Source organism: Homalodisca vitripennis, chromosome 1 (assembly GCF_021130785.1).
Source record: "Homalodisca vitripennis isolate AUS2020 chromosome 1, UT_GWSS_2.1, whole genome shotgun sequence".
Taxonomy (NCBI): domain Eukaryota; kingdom Metazoa; phylum Arthropoda; class Insecta; order Hemiptera; family Cicadellidae; genus Homalodisca; species Homalodisca vitripennis.
This window is the reverse complement of record NC_060207.1, coordinates 210,887,004-210,903,831: the sequence shown is the minus strand read 5'-3', so window position 1 is coordinate 210,903,831 and position 16,828 is coordinate 210,887,004.

The following is a 16,828-nucleotide window of genomic DNA, read 5'->3' as shown; positions in this document are numbered from 1 at the left end:
CAATTCTCTTAGTAACTTCAACCCATAAAAGCTAAAATGTGAAATAACCTAAATAATAATATTACAACATTTAGAGTTACTCTATAAATACATACTTTTTAAAAACAAGCGCACTTATTAAACACTCTCGCTATATTGAAAGACACTTAGTTTATCGCACATTATCCCAATATGTATATTTTCCGTTTATAAGATGAAAAAATAGCTGGCTCTTTCTTACTGAATAGAACCTCTAGAGTGAATGAAAATTTCATGCTTCAAAAATTGTACTAAGAAATAAATATTCAATGTATTATACTCGACCATAAGAAATATCCTTAATTAAGTAACTACTGTTTTTTAATGATAGCAGTAATTCAATTTTGTAGTTTCTTAAATTCATAATAACATCAATTTGATCGTATCACTGTATCTACTTGCTCATTATTGTTTTTTTTAAAATAGATATTTAGTCTTATTTAAGAGGTTTTCGGTGTATTGTTCAACTTATGTGCGTCACCATAAATGGATGGGATAGCAGCCTCGTTGTAACTGATTGTGTAAGACGAAACCATTTGTGAAATGATTACTTCGGAAAATTATATTTCTGAAAGGAACACTTCACTTAATAAAGACGAACCTGCATTGATAACTGGTGATTACCATTACATAAGCCTAATCGTTCAAAGCTTGATGACGCTCATCTAGCAGCCTGTCAGTAACTTCTCAGGCTGTCACATTTTTATCAGATTACTCGTTATTTTTGGAGCATTCATTTCAGTATCAGCGTCAAGCAGAAAATATCACATAAAGGGGTCCCCTAAACCGGATTGTTTGTTTTATTCAAATCGGCTAAATGCTGGAAGAGAGATTTTTATTCGGAAAAAAACGTCAAAAGAAACTGTTGAACGTTAGAGATGTTGCCAAATCAGCTGTTGCCTGGAAATGATTGTGGAAAGGTAAGTCGCCCTTTGACGACATTTGTGAATCATATACCCACATGCCGGATTGAAAGTAGATGTAAGGCAGAGAAGAGAACGTTATAAAAACAATCGGTAAAGAACAAAGCAGATTTATTAAAACATTAAAAAACTGTAACATTGTAAAAAAAACATTACACATTATTTGCCAGAACGTGTCACAATAAGATCGAAGATAAAAATAAGAAATATCACAAACTAGCCTCTCTTTCCTCATAAAAAATACAACAAATGACAAAACTGGAATGTATGAAGAATACCCTACTGCAATTTGAAAAAAATCATTTAAAAGTCAACGAAATCCCACGTAGCTGTGCCTCGGGCATCTGAATGGGAAAACAAAAGGTTTTTATATACCCACTAGATAGTGAAAAGTATTAGACCTACGAACTTAAGCGATTAAAAAAACACAATCCTGTTAAAACGCAATAAAAAAGGTGAACAAGCATTTAAAGAAAATACTAAATTGTTTACTGTACTATTATACAAAAAAGAAACATATAACTTTAGAAATAATAAGTAATTGAGACGATTTCCCCAGATAGCGTAAAGGTTTTCAAAATCTGGGCAGGTGTAGGAAAAAAAGCCATACTGGTCATTGCTCACCATATAAGACGTTGGTTGGTAAATTTTCAGCCAATCGCAATCTTGCTCCACCCCCCTTTAACTCGTCCGTACATGTCAATGATTACTCTGTTGGACAGTTTTTGGTCAAGACTTCCGTTGAGTAAAGATTAACTTCCAACAAGCTCACACATATTTTATAGCTTTAATTGTGTAAACAATGTTTCAAAGTGATTATGAGCCTCATGACTACGTTGTTAAACAAAGTCGTTATGTGGTTACTGACGTGCAATACAAAACCTGGGATTTCAATATGTAACTTCCAATACAATACAGCAATAGTGAGTAAAATATTATTCAGAATGTTCTGGAACAAATATTAGTGTTAGTAAATAATACTTACATTTACCACGATAAGCGTAAAATTAATTATTTAATTGTTTATGCCTTCAATTTATATATCTATGGTTATCCTTCCTTCATACAAATTTAAGTAAAAATCTTAAACATTTACATAAATATTGCATTTTGAATTATTATGAAATATATACGTGTTAAAAACAGATGTATAGCTCTCCTTTAAGGACTATAGTAAATTAAATAAACTTTTTTTTAATTTTATGTTTACACTCTTCTACGAACTATAATTATCTGAGTCAATTCCTTTTTTTTTGTTTCATAACGTATTATTTACTAAACTATGTAAAGCTCTCAAACAGTAAACTAAAGTACAAGGAATCATTGTTCAGTTTATAACAATAAAGAGGTGTTACACATTAAACATATGTCTCCAAGGGCCTAATGTATATGGACAGTTAGTAGTAACTTCTGGGTCGCTAACGCCACCTTAGTGCATTGGGGGGCCGGTCGTTATTGCACGCCATTAACATCTACAACTCGGTGAAATAAGTACATATGTGATTACTTGTAAAAAACAACTTTTGTACTATAATGTTTCGGTGTTGATAAATTTTCAAAATCGCACATTTTTGAATACCAATAAATACTAAAATAAAATTAAAATGTTTTGTGGAAAATATTTGTAAGCATTAGAAGTTCAGTAAATCAATTAAACCAACTGCAATGATATATGACTGTAATATCCAAAACTTTTATATTTCACTGCATTGAGAATTTACTAAAATTAGATTTTAACATTATAAATAACTTGATTGAGTTATTATACCTTTTTAAATAATCCTTTTATAATCCTTTTGGAACACACATCGTTAACTTCACTGTGCATGTACACCATTATTACTCGTTAGGTAAGAAGAAAGATGCTTATGAAAAAGGTTGAAGGGCTCATAAGAAGTAATCTATACTATAATGGAGTGCATCTAGTTAAAAGTTTTATATATATACATTTATTTATATTTTACAATTGAATGTATTAAACATTTTCTATCATAAGAACTGTAACCCTATTAGAGCCTTATAATCATGTACTCTGTAAAAACAACGTTTTTATCTAAAGAACTGAAAGAATAGGAAGTTGGTGATTTTTTTTCACCAAACTAAAAAACGTATTGATTATCCTCTAAAGAGGTTATTTCCCCAAATACCTGATTTTCCCTATCTGAGTAACGCAAATTCGTGTATGTGACAACAGTAAAGTTCTATACTTAATTATTTTAATGATATTCTCATTAAAATTAAAAATCTAGCAAAAAAAGGTTTACAGGTGAAATTTAGGTGTGATCCTCATTAAAAGACCAATCTTTTTTCTACGTAAGACAATAATTACTGATATGAAATTTCTTTTAGGCCCTCAGTAAAGTTGTATACTTACCCTATTTACTGATATTCTTAAAATTAAAACATCTTGCAAAAATATTTTAAAGGAGAAAATTAAGGGGAGTAGGAGACCTTTAAATAAAAAAACAAAACTCATTCTTACGTAAGACCAATAAGACCTCGGTTATAAAAATGCTTTTTGACGCTCAGCCAGACCCCATGTAGAGGGTTGTAACATCATAGAACACAGAGTTCTCTATATAGGAAGAAAGCTTCGTAAAAATTATCTAAAACTTTAACTTATTTTGTTTTTTAGATATTGTGAGGCACAATAGGCAGCATTAACAGACAGATGAAAATTACATTTTTACAGCATCGTGTTATAAGAATTTTTAGACTGGTAACCTCAGTTAATAAATGTACCTAATTTTATACGTCGCAGTTTTGGGATATAACGGTCTTGCCATTGAAAAATAGCGAGAAAAACAAGAGTATTAAATGCAAAAGGCGTTATATTAAATCGAACTGTATATGTGTATTCATATTCAAATGACATGCAAAATCCGTAACAATAATCCCGACGGTATATTTCGTATTCATCAATGCTTTGCATAAATAATTGTTAATATAAGGTCTGTAAATATGTACAACACAAATTAATTGAAATTCGTATTATTTTAATGTGGTAACTAGACATACCTCATTATCTCATTATAATGAACGATATACATGTGTATAGGCTATAATAACACAAGATCTTGGTTGTCCACTGGGATCTATAAAGAACAATTATCCAAACTCTTGGATTACTCCCGGCTGTATAGTTGGTAATTAATGAGAATAAGCTTATTATATACTCTCAATTTAAAAGCATCACAAAATCAGTAACTAAAATAGATTTATTATTTGATATAAATCCTAATAATACTATAAGCGAGATAGTGACTTTGTTGATTTTTAAGCTTTTACACGTGAACTGTTGAACCGATTAAGCGGCAAGAATATCGCTGGTTAACATATAGACTTTTTTTTTCAAATATTTGTTTTATATATACTAAATACTGGGATAATTATAGCTGTCCTTATAATTTACCGTTAAATTTATTAAAATGAATAAAAATACAATACAACAAATGCAACTAATATGTTCTTACATAATATACTCTTAAAGTAAATAGTGAGAAAGGCATTGTTTGTATTCATTTATTTCGTGAATTTCAGGTAGAGGTTTAGCTTACGTAGAACTAATAAATTTGTTTTGTAGTACTAATAAAGAAAATGGTTTTTAAATACACTCATTTTATTTATGATTACAATATTAATTTTAAACAATAAATAACCAAAATACAGTTTAGCTTAAAGTATACGATGTACATAAGGCTTTTATTTAAAACAAACTGTAAGAAATGTTAGTATAGAATAAGCTAAGAAGAAAATAAACCTCGTAGCGGAGTTTTTCAATCTGCTGAACTTGCTGAATGAAACCATTATGTCTTTATACTGTTTCAATGTATCTTGAGAAAAAAGAATATTATGTTGGAAGAAACTTGTTACCTTTTAAGCGGTTAAGAGTCCACTATTTGCAGTAATTGAGATAAAAGTGAATCACATTACGTATATTATAACAGCGTTCGCTGAGGTTCACATATCACAGTTTGATACCTTCACACAATTTTTCTTTATTTTTCACACATATAATCATTCAGCTATTTTGTCATAGTCATTATACTTTACCCATATGAGCAGCTCTTAATTTTTAACAACGTTCAGCAAACTTGTACTGATTGACGAACATCATTATAGGAAAGAGGTATATGCAAAATATTCGGTCAATAAGTCAGTCCGTTCTTGAGTTAAAATGTGGAGACAGACATATATACGTTTTTCCAGCCCCTTGAATGGTATATGTTGCTAATGCTCAGCTAATAAAGTGATGTAAGAATAAATCTGTTGGTATCTGTATTTGGCGACTAGTATATGGTATAAACATGGACATTTCCCCTAGTTACCTAGAAAATAAGATATGATGTAGGGGAATTGTAGGTAATTCAGATTTATAATTTTAACTTGTCATATTGAAACATAACTTAAAATAGAAGAAATATTAAAAAATACAGTATCTCAAAGTATATTACTATTTATGAGAAGCTCACAATATTAAAAATTCACTTATTCATTTTATAGAGATAAATCTTGTATTTATAAATGCATAATGAAAAACGTTTTTAAAGAAGCGATACATGCTATAAATTATAAAACTATATGCCCAGACACCATACTTCAAATTAAATTTTCAATTGCATTAAAACTGTATACATCATTAGTGATTTTATTTTATGTTACTCTATTATTATTTGGAATAACTATACAAAATGTGGGGTATTAACCCAAATCATATGTTATACTTAATACTTAGTGGTATAGTATTTTAACATTCCTGATTAGACATACTAAAATTTGAATTTCTAATGCCATGTCACGGATTGTGCCAGTTGCAACAATGCCAGAATATTACGTAATTTATTTTTTCTGGAGTTCTGTCGTAACTGGAATTTTTTTATGTTTTTGTGGCATTCCTGTCTAAAAACTTTCCAACACCAAATTTAGGTGACCCTTGTATTAGAATAACTTATTACAACTTTATTTCTCTGAAAAATATATATGATTGTCAGAAAAAAATTCAGTTAACTAAGTTTGAAATCTAACCACAAATTAACCAGAACAATTTTTAACAACAGACTATACATTACCATTATTTTTTTATTTTTTCGTTTGTGAATATCACGCAAAATATTTACAAACAATAATACCAGTTTTATTTCGATAATAATGAAAAAGGTAAAAAAGAGGCTCTGTTTTAGAGCTTTTAAACCAATTCCAACTTTGAAGTTCATAATTGAAACTTTTGCGATCGGATTGTATTTTTTATACAACATAGTTAATCATGTAATGGTTTTTAAGAACGAAATAGTAAAGTAATGTTTAAAATTATTATCACCCGTGAGAGGCCCAGGTTAATATAATGAGATGATCATATTCCGTTTAATTCCAAGGTAATAAATAGTAGTTTAGGTTATTTAAAAAATATAAAGTTCATTAGAGCGGAAAATATATATAGCTTATTCATCACAAAAAATGTGCTGCCTTTAAGATATACAGCCCATTTGCTGTATTTATTTCAGATACACAATCACTGTTTTGTTAGCTCAAACATAGTTTTGTTATATATAAAAGAATTATTATACTTAAAGTTGTTAAAGGAAATACAAAATTTATGCCGGATAAATTGTGTTAAATTTATTTTTTTTATTATTTATAATACGTTTCAAATATCTGACGTTATTATCGTATATATTTTACAATAATGGAGACACTTGTTGTATGTAGTATATTATAGTTTAATAAACTTATCAAATAAATATATATCGTTAGGTACAATTAAAAATATTTTTAAACTTGCAAAATCATAAACTGGTATATAAAATCCTACTATCGGGTTAGAAACCAGCATCAGTGTAGACAATATTAATAGCATAGCAGCAGGCCCTCATATACTATGAAATTAAAATTTCTTTCTACAGCTCTTATTTCATCTTCTGGTCAAATAGGGTTTTTTAATTCATATGATAGAGTAGTAATAATCTAATATTGCTGAAGGGACACCAACTCCCTTTACGTATATATTCCTTACTACCATCATTATCATTAAGAAGAATTGCTATTTAGTAGATGATACTGTTGACACAAAGATATATCTATGTATTGTTTTTAGTTTTAATTTTAAACCTTTAGTAAAAGTGTAATATATTTTTTAGGTGCTCGTTACTATTGAATTTGAACTAAAGTGCAGGATGAATTGTATCAAGTCAAGAACAGGTGCGTTGTGCACTTCATACAAGTTTCAGAGAAAATAGAACTTAATCGCCTTTATAACTTTGGGAGTTTCATCTCCATCTGAGAGCTGTCAGACAATAAATAATAAATATTAGCTATAAAAATAAGAATATAAGAGTATTAATTTCTTCGTATGATGAATTGCAAACGAGTACGAATTTTACATAAGACACGCAGTTTACATAATACGTTTTAAACTGAGGAAATACTTTAAAGTTTGGGGGAGGATTTCAATGGTAATTATTGTATATTTATTAACTGAATTAGGATTTAGTAAACATAGTAAGAATAATAAATAAATAATAAGAATATATTTAGTTATTATATAGTAAATTAGTGATTTTACTTTAGTAATTCAAAACGCCATTAGTTAAAAGTGTGCAATAACAACGGGAGCAACTTTTGAATTTATTATCCAAACTTAATATACATGCAAAAAAATTTAAACTGATTCTGACAACAAAGAAAATGAAAGGGTACGCTATAAAAATGGAGTATTATCTTTCTCTAAATACTAAAGTAAGAGAAAACGTTTCCAAGCTCATCATCTCTCATTATTTGAGCCTGTCCCGACCGAATAAGCTACCGTGCCCATCCACCCCATTTTGCAAATGGCTTAGAAGAAAAAAATTTTATTCACTACATGATACTTTTTCGTTGGTAATGTTTGTAAGATGGAAAATTGTTCGTTTTCTGGCGGCAAGAGTACGGAACACTACATCTAGTTTAGCAACCATCGCTGAGGTTGAACCGTAAAATTCAAGTTTATTACTTATACAAATAGGTTACTACACGTTAAAATTTAAACATTATTGTATTGGTTTTAATTGATTAACTAGATCCATTATGATTACAAATTTTTGAATTATGTATTATGTTTTGCAATGCTCTCGTTGCCACCATGGCTGCCCGTACGATAAATGTAGGAATGTTCTATAAAACTCAACCAAATTGCACGGAACGGTATGCAGCATTATCAATCTCAATGTAGCTAATATATAAGTCCAAAATCTCAAGACTATAAGTTAGTTCGTTCTTGAGATATCGTTCGTTGTGACAGACTGAGGTACATAAATAAAATGTGTCTATCCCCATGAGTGAAATGCTTCGGTAAAGATCAGCTAGGTAGTAAATAATGTTAAAGTTCTCTCAAAAGTGTTCTAAGACCAATATAAATTAATAGCTAGGAGCACCTATCATAAAGTAAGTCTTTTACTTGCTAAAACTCTTAAGTAAACTTCCATCCCTGAACTTACGAAAACTCCCAAATAACGAGGTATATCATTGGAGAAATCTTTGACTCTAATATATTTTTAATTGTTTATTTTATAAAGTTTTATTTTTAACTGTAACATGGAAGTCCAAGTAAATAGCACATCAATTACTTATCCAAGTAGTAACTACTATGAATGTTTTGAAATTATATATTCAGAAGTAAAATGAAAGAAGCGTCGTTATATTTTTAATAAAAGGTTTAATATTATGTGGCATGTAGTCTAGTTATTTATGTTAAATAAAAATTTTACTAGTATTAATAATATTATAACATTTCAATATTTAAATCATAAACAAACTCTATTATATGCAAATATCTATTACGGCAAAGAATATGTACGATTACTTGACATAAAATTTATCAGTCGCATAACAATAAGTTAGTTGGTGTTAGTTTTTTATGTTTTAAGAAACCATGTACTGTTTTAAAAAATCAGTTTGTATTATTTAAGATACAATCTTAGTATCTATTACAAACAGAATAATCTTGAAACTCAGATACCAAGTAAGGCCAGGATATCACTCAGAATTCAAATTACTCGTGAAGTAATATTGTGGCTATAAAGAGAAACATTGCGCACGCATTCCAAACTTTTCATGTTTAATGATCAGAGGCCAGTCATGTGCTTAACTCTCTTGATCAGAGATATTGATTTGTGTTTGTTTGTTTGCCTGGACATGCATAGGCCAGTTTGACTAAAAACATACAGGTACAACGTCTATCTTTGGCGCGAATGTTTTTAGACACTATTTCATGTTTAGTGTATTTTCGGTAATAACACGTAAAAGCGAAAATGAACAATTTAAAAATTTCAACTTTATTCAGAAACCAATGTCTATTTATTTGTTTATGATATTATGTGCGGAGTATAAATCTAAATAAAATAAAAAGTAAAGTAATAAATGTTTTATAAACAGTCTAATAATGATTAGTGATACTTTGGATATGCACTTGTTTCTGTAATAAATCATGATATTGAGGTAAAAAGTGTGCCAAGTCATTGAGAAACGTTTGTAGTGTTAAAATCAGTATGAATTGAAAGTAATTGAGGATAGTATAAAATTTTTGCTTGAGAGTTACTTACTTCTTCTGAAAAAAGATTTATTGAATGTACGGTAATTTTATTGTGAGCAAACTATAATGAATTTCGTTCGTTCTATTAGGTAATCAAAATTACTCAATGATGATGTCTGTGTAACCTATATTTTTACGTTTTGTAGTTCGTAGACTGTGTCAGCGTTAGTTGGGTTTCGTAATGTTATGCAATTATAATACTCAATTGATGAGAGGTTATTATTCGAGAATCCCAATCGTTACATAATTTTATAAGGCCTATGTGTGTGAGAATGGTTATAAGAGACTATTATTAAAGATTGTATTTTTATCAATTTCGCAATCCCTATACAACTTAATGAATAGCAATTGGATGAAATGTAAGATTTATTTCTAGAAATCCGTGTTTTATTTCTTGCTTTTCAAATTTTCTTATTCTTAGATATAATCATTTTAAAGCTCTTAAATAAGCTTTGTATTGAAAGGATGGATTTTATAATGGATATTAACGACTCGTTTTGGATGTTTCGGTTGGTATGGTTTGCGTGTATAACAGATTTATATTATCTATTTTTCAATAGGAAAACATTCTTTATACAGATAGTGTACTGCTAATCATTTAATGCTTAGTAATTATTCAAATACAATCAAAGCCTCGACAAAGAGACCATAAACAGTTTCACTAAGATCAGTTACTAAGTCCTGTCAACAGAACTTGCTGCTGTTTCACAACCGTCAATAATGATTCCAATGCAAATTCTTTGTTACATCTTGTCTATGGTAAAATTGAGAAATTATTTAGCAATTAATTACTAGAAATATAGTGAAATATAAAAATATCACATACAAACGAAACAAGCACTGAAAAACCATCCTTAGAGTGTAAGATATTAAAATAAAGTGCTAACGTATAAAATCATATTGCTAATTATATGTCATAAATTCAAAGCCTCCCAACATTGATCCAACGATTGAACTAAAATCTACTCGTATTGTAATACTAACTATGTATGTCTATTTGGTTGTCTGTTTGACACCGGATATCCCAAGAATGAATTTAGTTATAGATTTAAAAATCTTAATGTTTGCGCTCTCTCTCTCTCTCTCTCTCTCTCTCTCTCTCTCTCTCTCTCTCTCGTTCTCTCACTCTCTCTTTTATTTTCATTTATTATAGCTCATTAAATAATGTTTCTTGCTTAATATTTAAGCTCATCGCGTATGTTGTCTTACATCTTATAGCCATAATTTCAAAAAACAAAATTTCAAGCTCAAAAAATTATAGGTTTCGTTAACTCTCAGCCTACAGTATTAATATAATCTTCATTTAAGAAGAAAAAAACATTGAGAGTCGCCATTAAATTTTGTAATATCTGTCTATGGTTAGCGGAATGTAGTCATTTGACTAGTTTTAACTGTGTTTACCTTAAAAATATATAATGTGAGAAAACAAAATTTTAAATTTATCGTTATAACTAATTTGATAACATATCGTCCAGACTTACACCGCCAATAGCATGGCATTATACATTAGATTTTGCCAGTTCTCGATCTCAAGATATCACACTATAATTTAGATAATTGTTTCGATAAAAAAACTATTCGTACGAAGCACTTTTTTTCTTACTTCAGAATATTTAGTTTCGTAATAACACTTTAACTGTTATTATGAAAATAATTATACAACTAGCTTAAATTTTATTTGCCTATAACATTCACAAATTAGTTATTATTACATTTCTTTCTAGCCTATTAATTATTATTAATTGTTTTACAATGTCTAATCTATACATATTAAACAATTTAATGGAGGCAGTGGCTATTATTAAGCGAAAACATTATTTATAAATGTAGAAAAACGATAGAACCCCTTAAGAGAAAGGTTTAATTTTATAAGATATATATGTTTCATAGTAAGATACCCCGAGGACTTAATTGGCTAAGATTCTATCAGGTGGAAATTTAAAGGCAATCAGTAAAATAAAATAAAGTTTCAAGCTTTAATCAAAAGTTTTCCAACTAACCAGTTATATCTTTACAGAAGTTCGTTGTTTCAATTATAAAATAGAAACTGAAATAACTCTGTATTTGTAGCTACTATTCCCTGTAGTTGGAAACGGAGAAATATTTACTGAGATCTAAACTATTGTTTATTTTATTTGCCGGAATAAACTGAGAAAGTCACGTAAAATATCTTTGTTAAATTGCATTCATGACTTAATGGATTAAATGCTATTGATTTTTAGTTATAACCACACAGAAATACGCTAGTATATTGTAAAACATTTAACTCATTTAAAGTTTTTATAATAGGGTATTATTATTAATGATACATTACATTTTCTATTTACTGTAAACGTGCATTGATCTGGCAGAGTCAGGCATGCCGAATTATCAAATATGTCGGATTATTACATATAAAATATATATACATATTAATAAAAAACCAATCACAGTGAAACACGTTGTTAGTATTCAAATATAACACTTTGGTAGTAATCAATATATGTGGATCTATTGAGAAAGTGTTTAACCGGTCTATTTAAAGTGTGCAATCTACGCATAACAATTCTGCGGAATTAACCGTGTCATGGTTGAAATAATCCCGGTTCATTATAGCCCCGTACCTTACTGCCACTGCCACTCTAGGACACTACCTGCCTATATCATAAGGTAGTGGCGACAGCTCAATCGTTTTAGAGTCGTCCTCCCATCACAAACATCTCCTGAGCATATTACTGTGAAATTTACCTTCCATTACCAGACTTAATTTAATTGATGCGATATTAGAAATTGCGAGTGATTACACAGGCTCACCGCCGACGGCAAAGGTAAGTTACAAAAATCGAAGTCAAACTAATTAAAAGCTATATTGAAATCCAAGAAATTTATTGCAAGCCACCCCAAATAATATTCCTAATATGTAACTTTCGTTTTATAAGATGGGAGATAGCTGGACTTTCGTAGTCGGATTGAACCTGTAAAGTGTATTAAACTGCAATTTGTCTACAAATGTACTGGAAATTCTAAAAATAAAATATATTAAAAACAACTATAATACATTTAATTTATTACTGATTAGAAATAAAAGTATTACAATTTGTTATCCTAATATTATTAACTTAAAACCGAAAACGAAGGTCGATAAATCAAGTAGAGAAGTGAATAACGATACTTTTAATAAGGATATTTGTGATCCGTGTATGCTGACAGTATATAACTTCATAAGTGCCCTGAAATGGATGAGATAACCAGTCAATCTGTAACTAACTTTTCAGAATAAAAACTTCATTTATAAAACAGGGTAAGCTTTAATAAATAGTTATTCCAAAAAATGTTTGATAAAAAGGCGTTCAAAGCAGGACGATCCTCTATAGAAGCCTGTCAGTAACTCACAGGTTGACACCCTTTTTATCAGATTACTCGTATTTTGGGAGCATTCATTCATTATCAGCGACGCGCAGAAACATCACATAAAGAGTTTCCTGAAACCTATTTGCTTGTTTTATTCAAACTGGGTAAATGGTGGAAGAGAGATTTTATCCGTCAAAAACCGCCAAAAGACATGATTTGTGCTAGAGACATGGCATAAACAGCTGTTGCCTCAATTGATTTCGAAAAATCCAATCGCCTTTTGAGAAAATCAGTTAATCTTATAATACACATGCTGAATAAAGATACAGAGAATAGGATAATTATATTGTTAAGAAATAATTAATAAAGTAAAACGCAGATTAGTGAAACAATTAAAAACTAATTATGAATATGATGTGCCAGAATTTGACATGTTTAGATCAAAGACAAAATAAGGAATATCCCAAACTGGCTTCCCTTCAATATAACTAATGAAAAAAAGAGATTATGAATTTTTACACGGTTTATAAAGACTATTATCAAGTCAGCTGATATTTAAAAAAACTGTTTTGACAGGCTATAAAATCGTACACAGTTGTTGGACAGTAAACACATTAAGAAAACAAAAGATTTTACGAATTAGTGAACGATTTAGACATCCGAAGTGTAAGGATTGAAAAAAATTTTATCATGTTACAACACTATAAAAAGCTCAACAATCAATAAAACATACACTTTACAAAATGTTTAATAGCTATCCAAAAGAATAAACTTTTAAATAAGAAGTATTTATAATATATCACCAGATAGCGTAAAGTTTTAAAATTCTAGCAGCTATTAAAAACCCATAGTGATCATTGTTCGACATATCGGTCGTCGGTTCGTTAGTTTTCAGCCAATCGCAATCCTGCTCCACTCCCTTTAATTACCTTGTCTGTACATCTCAACGTATACTACTCTATTGACAGTATGTTATGGTTTTTACATCTGTTGAGTAAAGATTTCCAACAAGGTCACATATATTTTACGGTTTTTATTCTGTATACAATGTTTCGAAGTTACGTAAATCAGACAACTAGTTGATAATCAAGTCTAATGTTTTAATGTTAACTATCAATAAAATATCGCATAGTGGTTGCAATATATTCAGAATGTTCCTTAATAGCTATTAGAATTATTACGTAGTATTTAACTTTAACCTTGATATCTGTAAAATAAATTACTTTATTAATTTAAAATAAATGTTTGTTTTTAATATTTCTGTATTCAATTATTACATGTGTATGGTTATCTTTCGTTCTCATATGAAACTAATTAGGAAGATGCGTAAACATTTACCAAATATTTAGCGCAACTATTATGAAACGTCTTTTTTTACAAAGAAGTTACAGCATATCGAAAAAAAGGCTGTCATAAAACTTTTTATAAGTTCTATATTTGCATTAATTTACAAATTATTAAAAAAGTATAGTTAAATGTTTTAGTCCCGTTTCCTTATTTACATTATAAGGTCTGGCTGGTCTGAGTGGTTTAGAGGATGGGTCTCTAAACTGGCTCAGTAATTTGGATTTAGCTTTGTGACGGGAGATTTTAATATTAATATTATTTTTAATTTATGACTCAAGAACTTTGTTCTTACGTACTTTTTAATAATTGTAATTTTAAATTTATTTATTTATGGATAGCTGCCTTTGTCCCCCATACGATATATATATATATATATATATATATTTACATTATAAAATTAATTTTTAAAAATTATATTAAAAACACTAACTAGGAGCTATAGTACAAGGAACATTGTTTAGCCTGAAACAGTAATGCGGATTTCACACACGTTACTCATGGATCTCCAAGGACTGCTTTAATGTATATGGACAGTTAGCAGTTACTTCTGGGACGCTAACGCCACCTTAGTGCATTGGAGGTCGGTCATTATTGCAAGCCATGCACATCTATTACTAGATGATACACGTACAAATATGTAGAATAAATAAACTTTTGTATGCTAATAGGATATTTTTTATATTTTTCAGTAAAGTACACATTTGGAAAGAAATTAATTGACCATTTATAATGAGATTAGGGTAATTTTTTTTAAATTTAAGGTGTATAGTGAATCGATTAAACCAACTGCAATAAGCTAAAATCTCTACTTTATGTAATATGTGGAGTAATTTATGACTATAATATATTATAACTGTATATGTCATTGCATTCAACATTGACTAAGATTAAATTTTATCATTATAATAACTTAGTAAAGTTGTTGTATGAAGTTAATATAATTGTTTTTATCGTTCTTTTGGAATACCATCGTCAATTTCATGTTATGTGTATACAATCAATACTAGTTAAGTAAGAAGAAACATGTTTATAAAAAGGTTTAAAATAATTTGAGTCCCAGAAAATGTCATGAAGTTAGAATTCGTGGAATATATGAAGTACCTAAATTATCAATGAGTGCATCCAAATTTACCGCACTTTCAATAGTTACACATTGAAAATCTATAAATATATATATATATATATATATATATATATATATATTTAGAACAGTAATTAATTAGAGACTTTTCAACATAATATATTCTAATCATGCACTCGGCATAAAAGAACATTTGCACCTAAGGACCTGAAAGAATAGGAAGTCTGTGATTTTTTAATCAAGCTAGAAACATATTAACAATCCTCTCAATGAATTTTCTTTCAGATACTTGACTGTTGTGTAATGATTCCCTTTAACTGGAAGTCTCAAAACTAAGCATTTGACGAAATCACGTTTACTGGTGAAAAATTTGGTAATCCAGACTTGGGAATTGTAAGACCAAACTTATTCAAAATTAGGACATAAGATCGAAATAAAAATGTTTTTTAACGTTCAGTCCATGTAAGGAAGTCTACTACCATAAAACGCAATGAAACCTATATAGAAAAATAAAATTTATACAAGATTTCGAGTCTACAAAAACAGACAGTCGGAAATGAAACTTTTACTCCTTAAGTGATAAATCTTCAGCTTATGATATAAAACAAAACTGGATGTTAAGGTTTGGGATATAATTGTTTTGTTATTGCAAAAGAACAAGAAAAATATGATGGAAAAATGCGAATGAGGGTGTTTTATTAAAACTAACTATTATTGTACATTCATATAAAAATTAGATAACACTTTCATTTGAAATATGCCATAATCTAGCAGTGCATTTGCTTCATCATTGGTTAGCAAAATACATTTTTATCACAGTTTCTGTAAATTCATATACTACAAATAAATGCAAATATCTATTTGTTTATTTAGTAGATGTATACCATAAAAGACACAAATGCATATAACAATCACAAACACAAGAACTTTGTTATCCACTGGGATCTATTAAAGAACAATTATACAAACTCTTGGATTACTCCCGGCTGTGTAGTTGCTAATTAATGAGAATGGCTACTTTGGGTAAGCTTTTAGCGCTAAAGCTTAATCATTGTTTGTTGTCACACTGCTAATTAAAAGTACTACATAAGCAGTCAACACAATAAGAGTCTTATTTGAGGTAAATCATAATAATACTATACATTTCAAAGTTAATGGTTTATTTTTATGCTTTTAGACGCAAACTATACATCCAATTGTACTGAAACTTTACATCTCATTGTACCTAGTTTGAATGTGTAGATATTCTTATTTCGAAAATTCTTTATTTCGAGACTAAATGTTTGTTGATTGCTATTGTTATGTTTAAAATTAACATTATAAAAAAATAAATACAACAACCATAATAAATTACAAACTTATATGATCTTACACAATATATTCCTAAAGTATATTCTGAACAAAGGCAATAGTATTGCATTTTTTTAGTTAGAAGCTTAGCTTACCTAAAATTATACTACTTTTTCAATAGCGTTCATAAATAAATTAAGTTCTCAGCGGACTAATTTTGTGTCTGTTCACAATATTAATTAAAAAACACAAAATGTACAGTAAAGATATAAATGT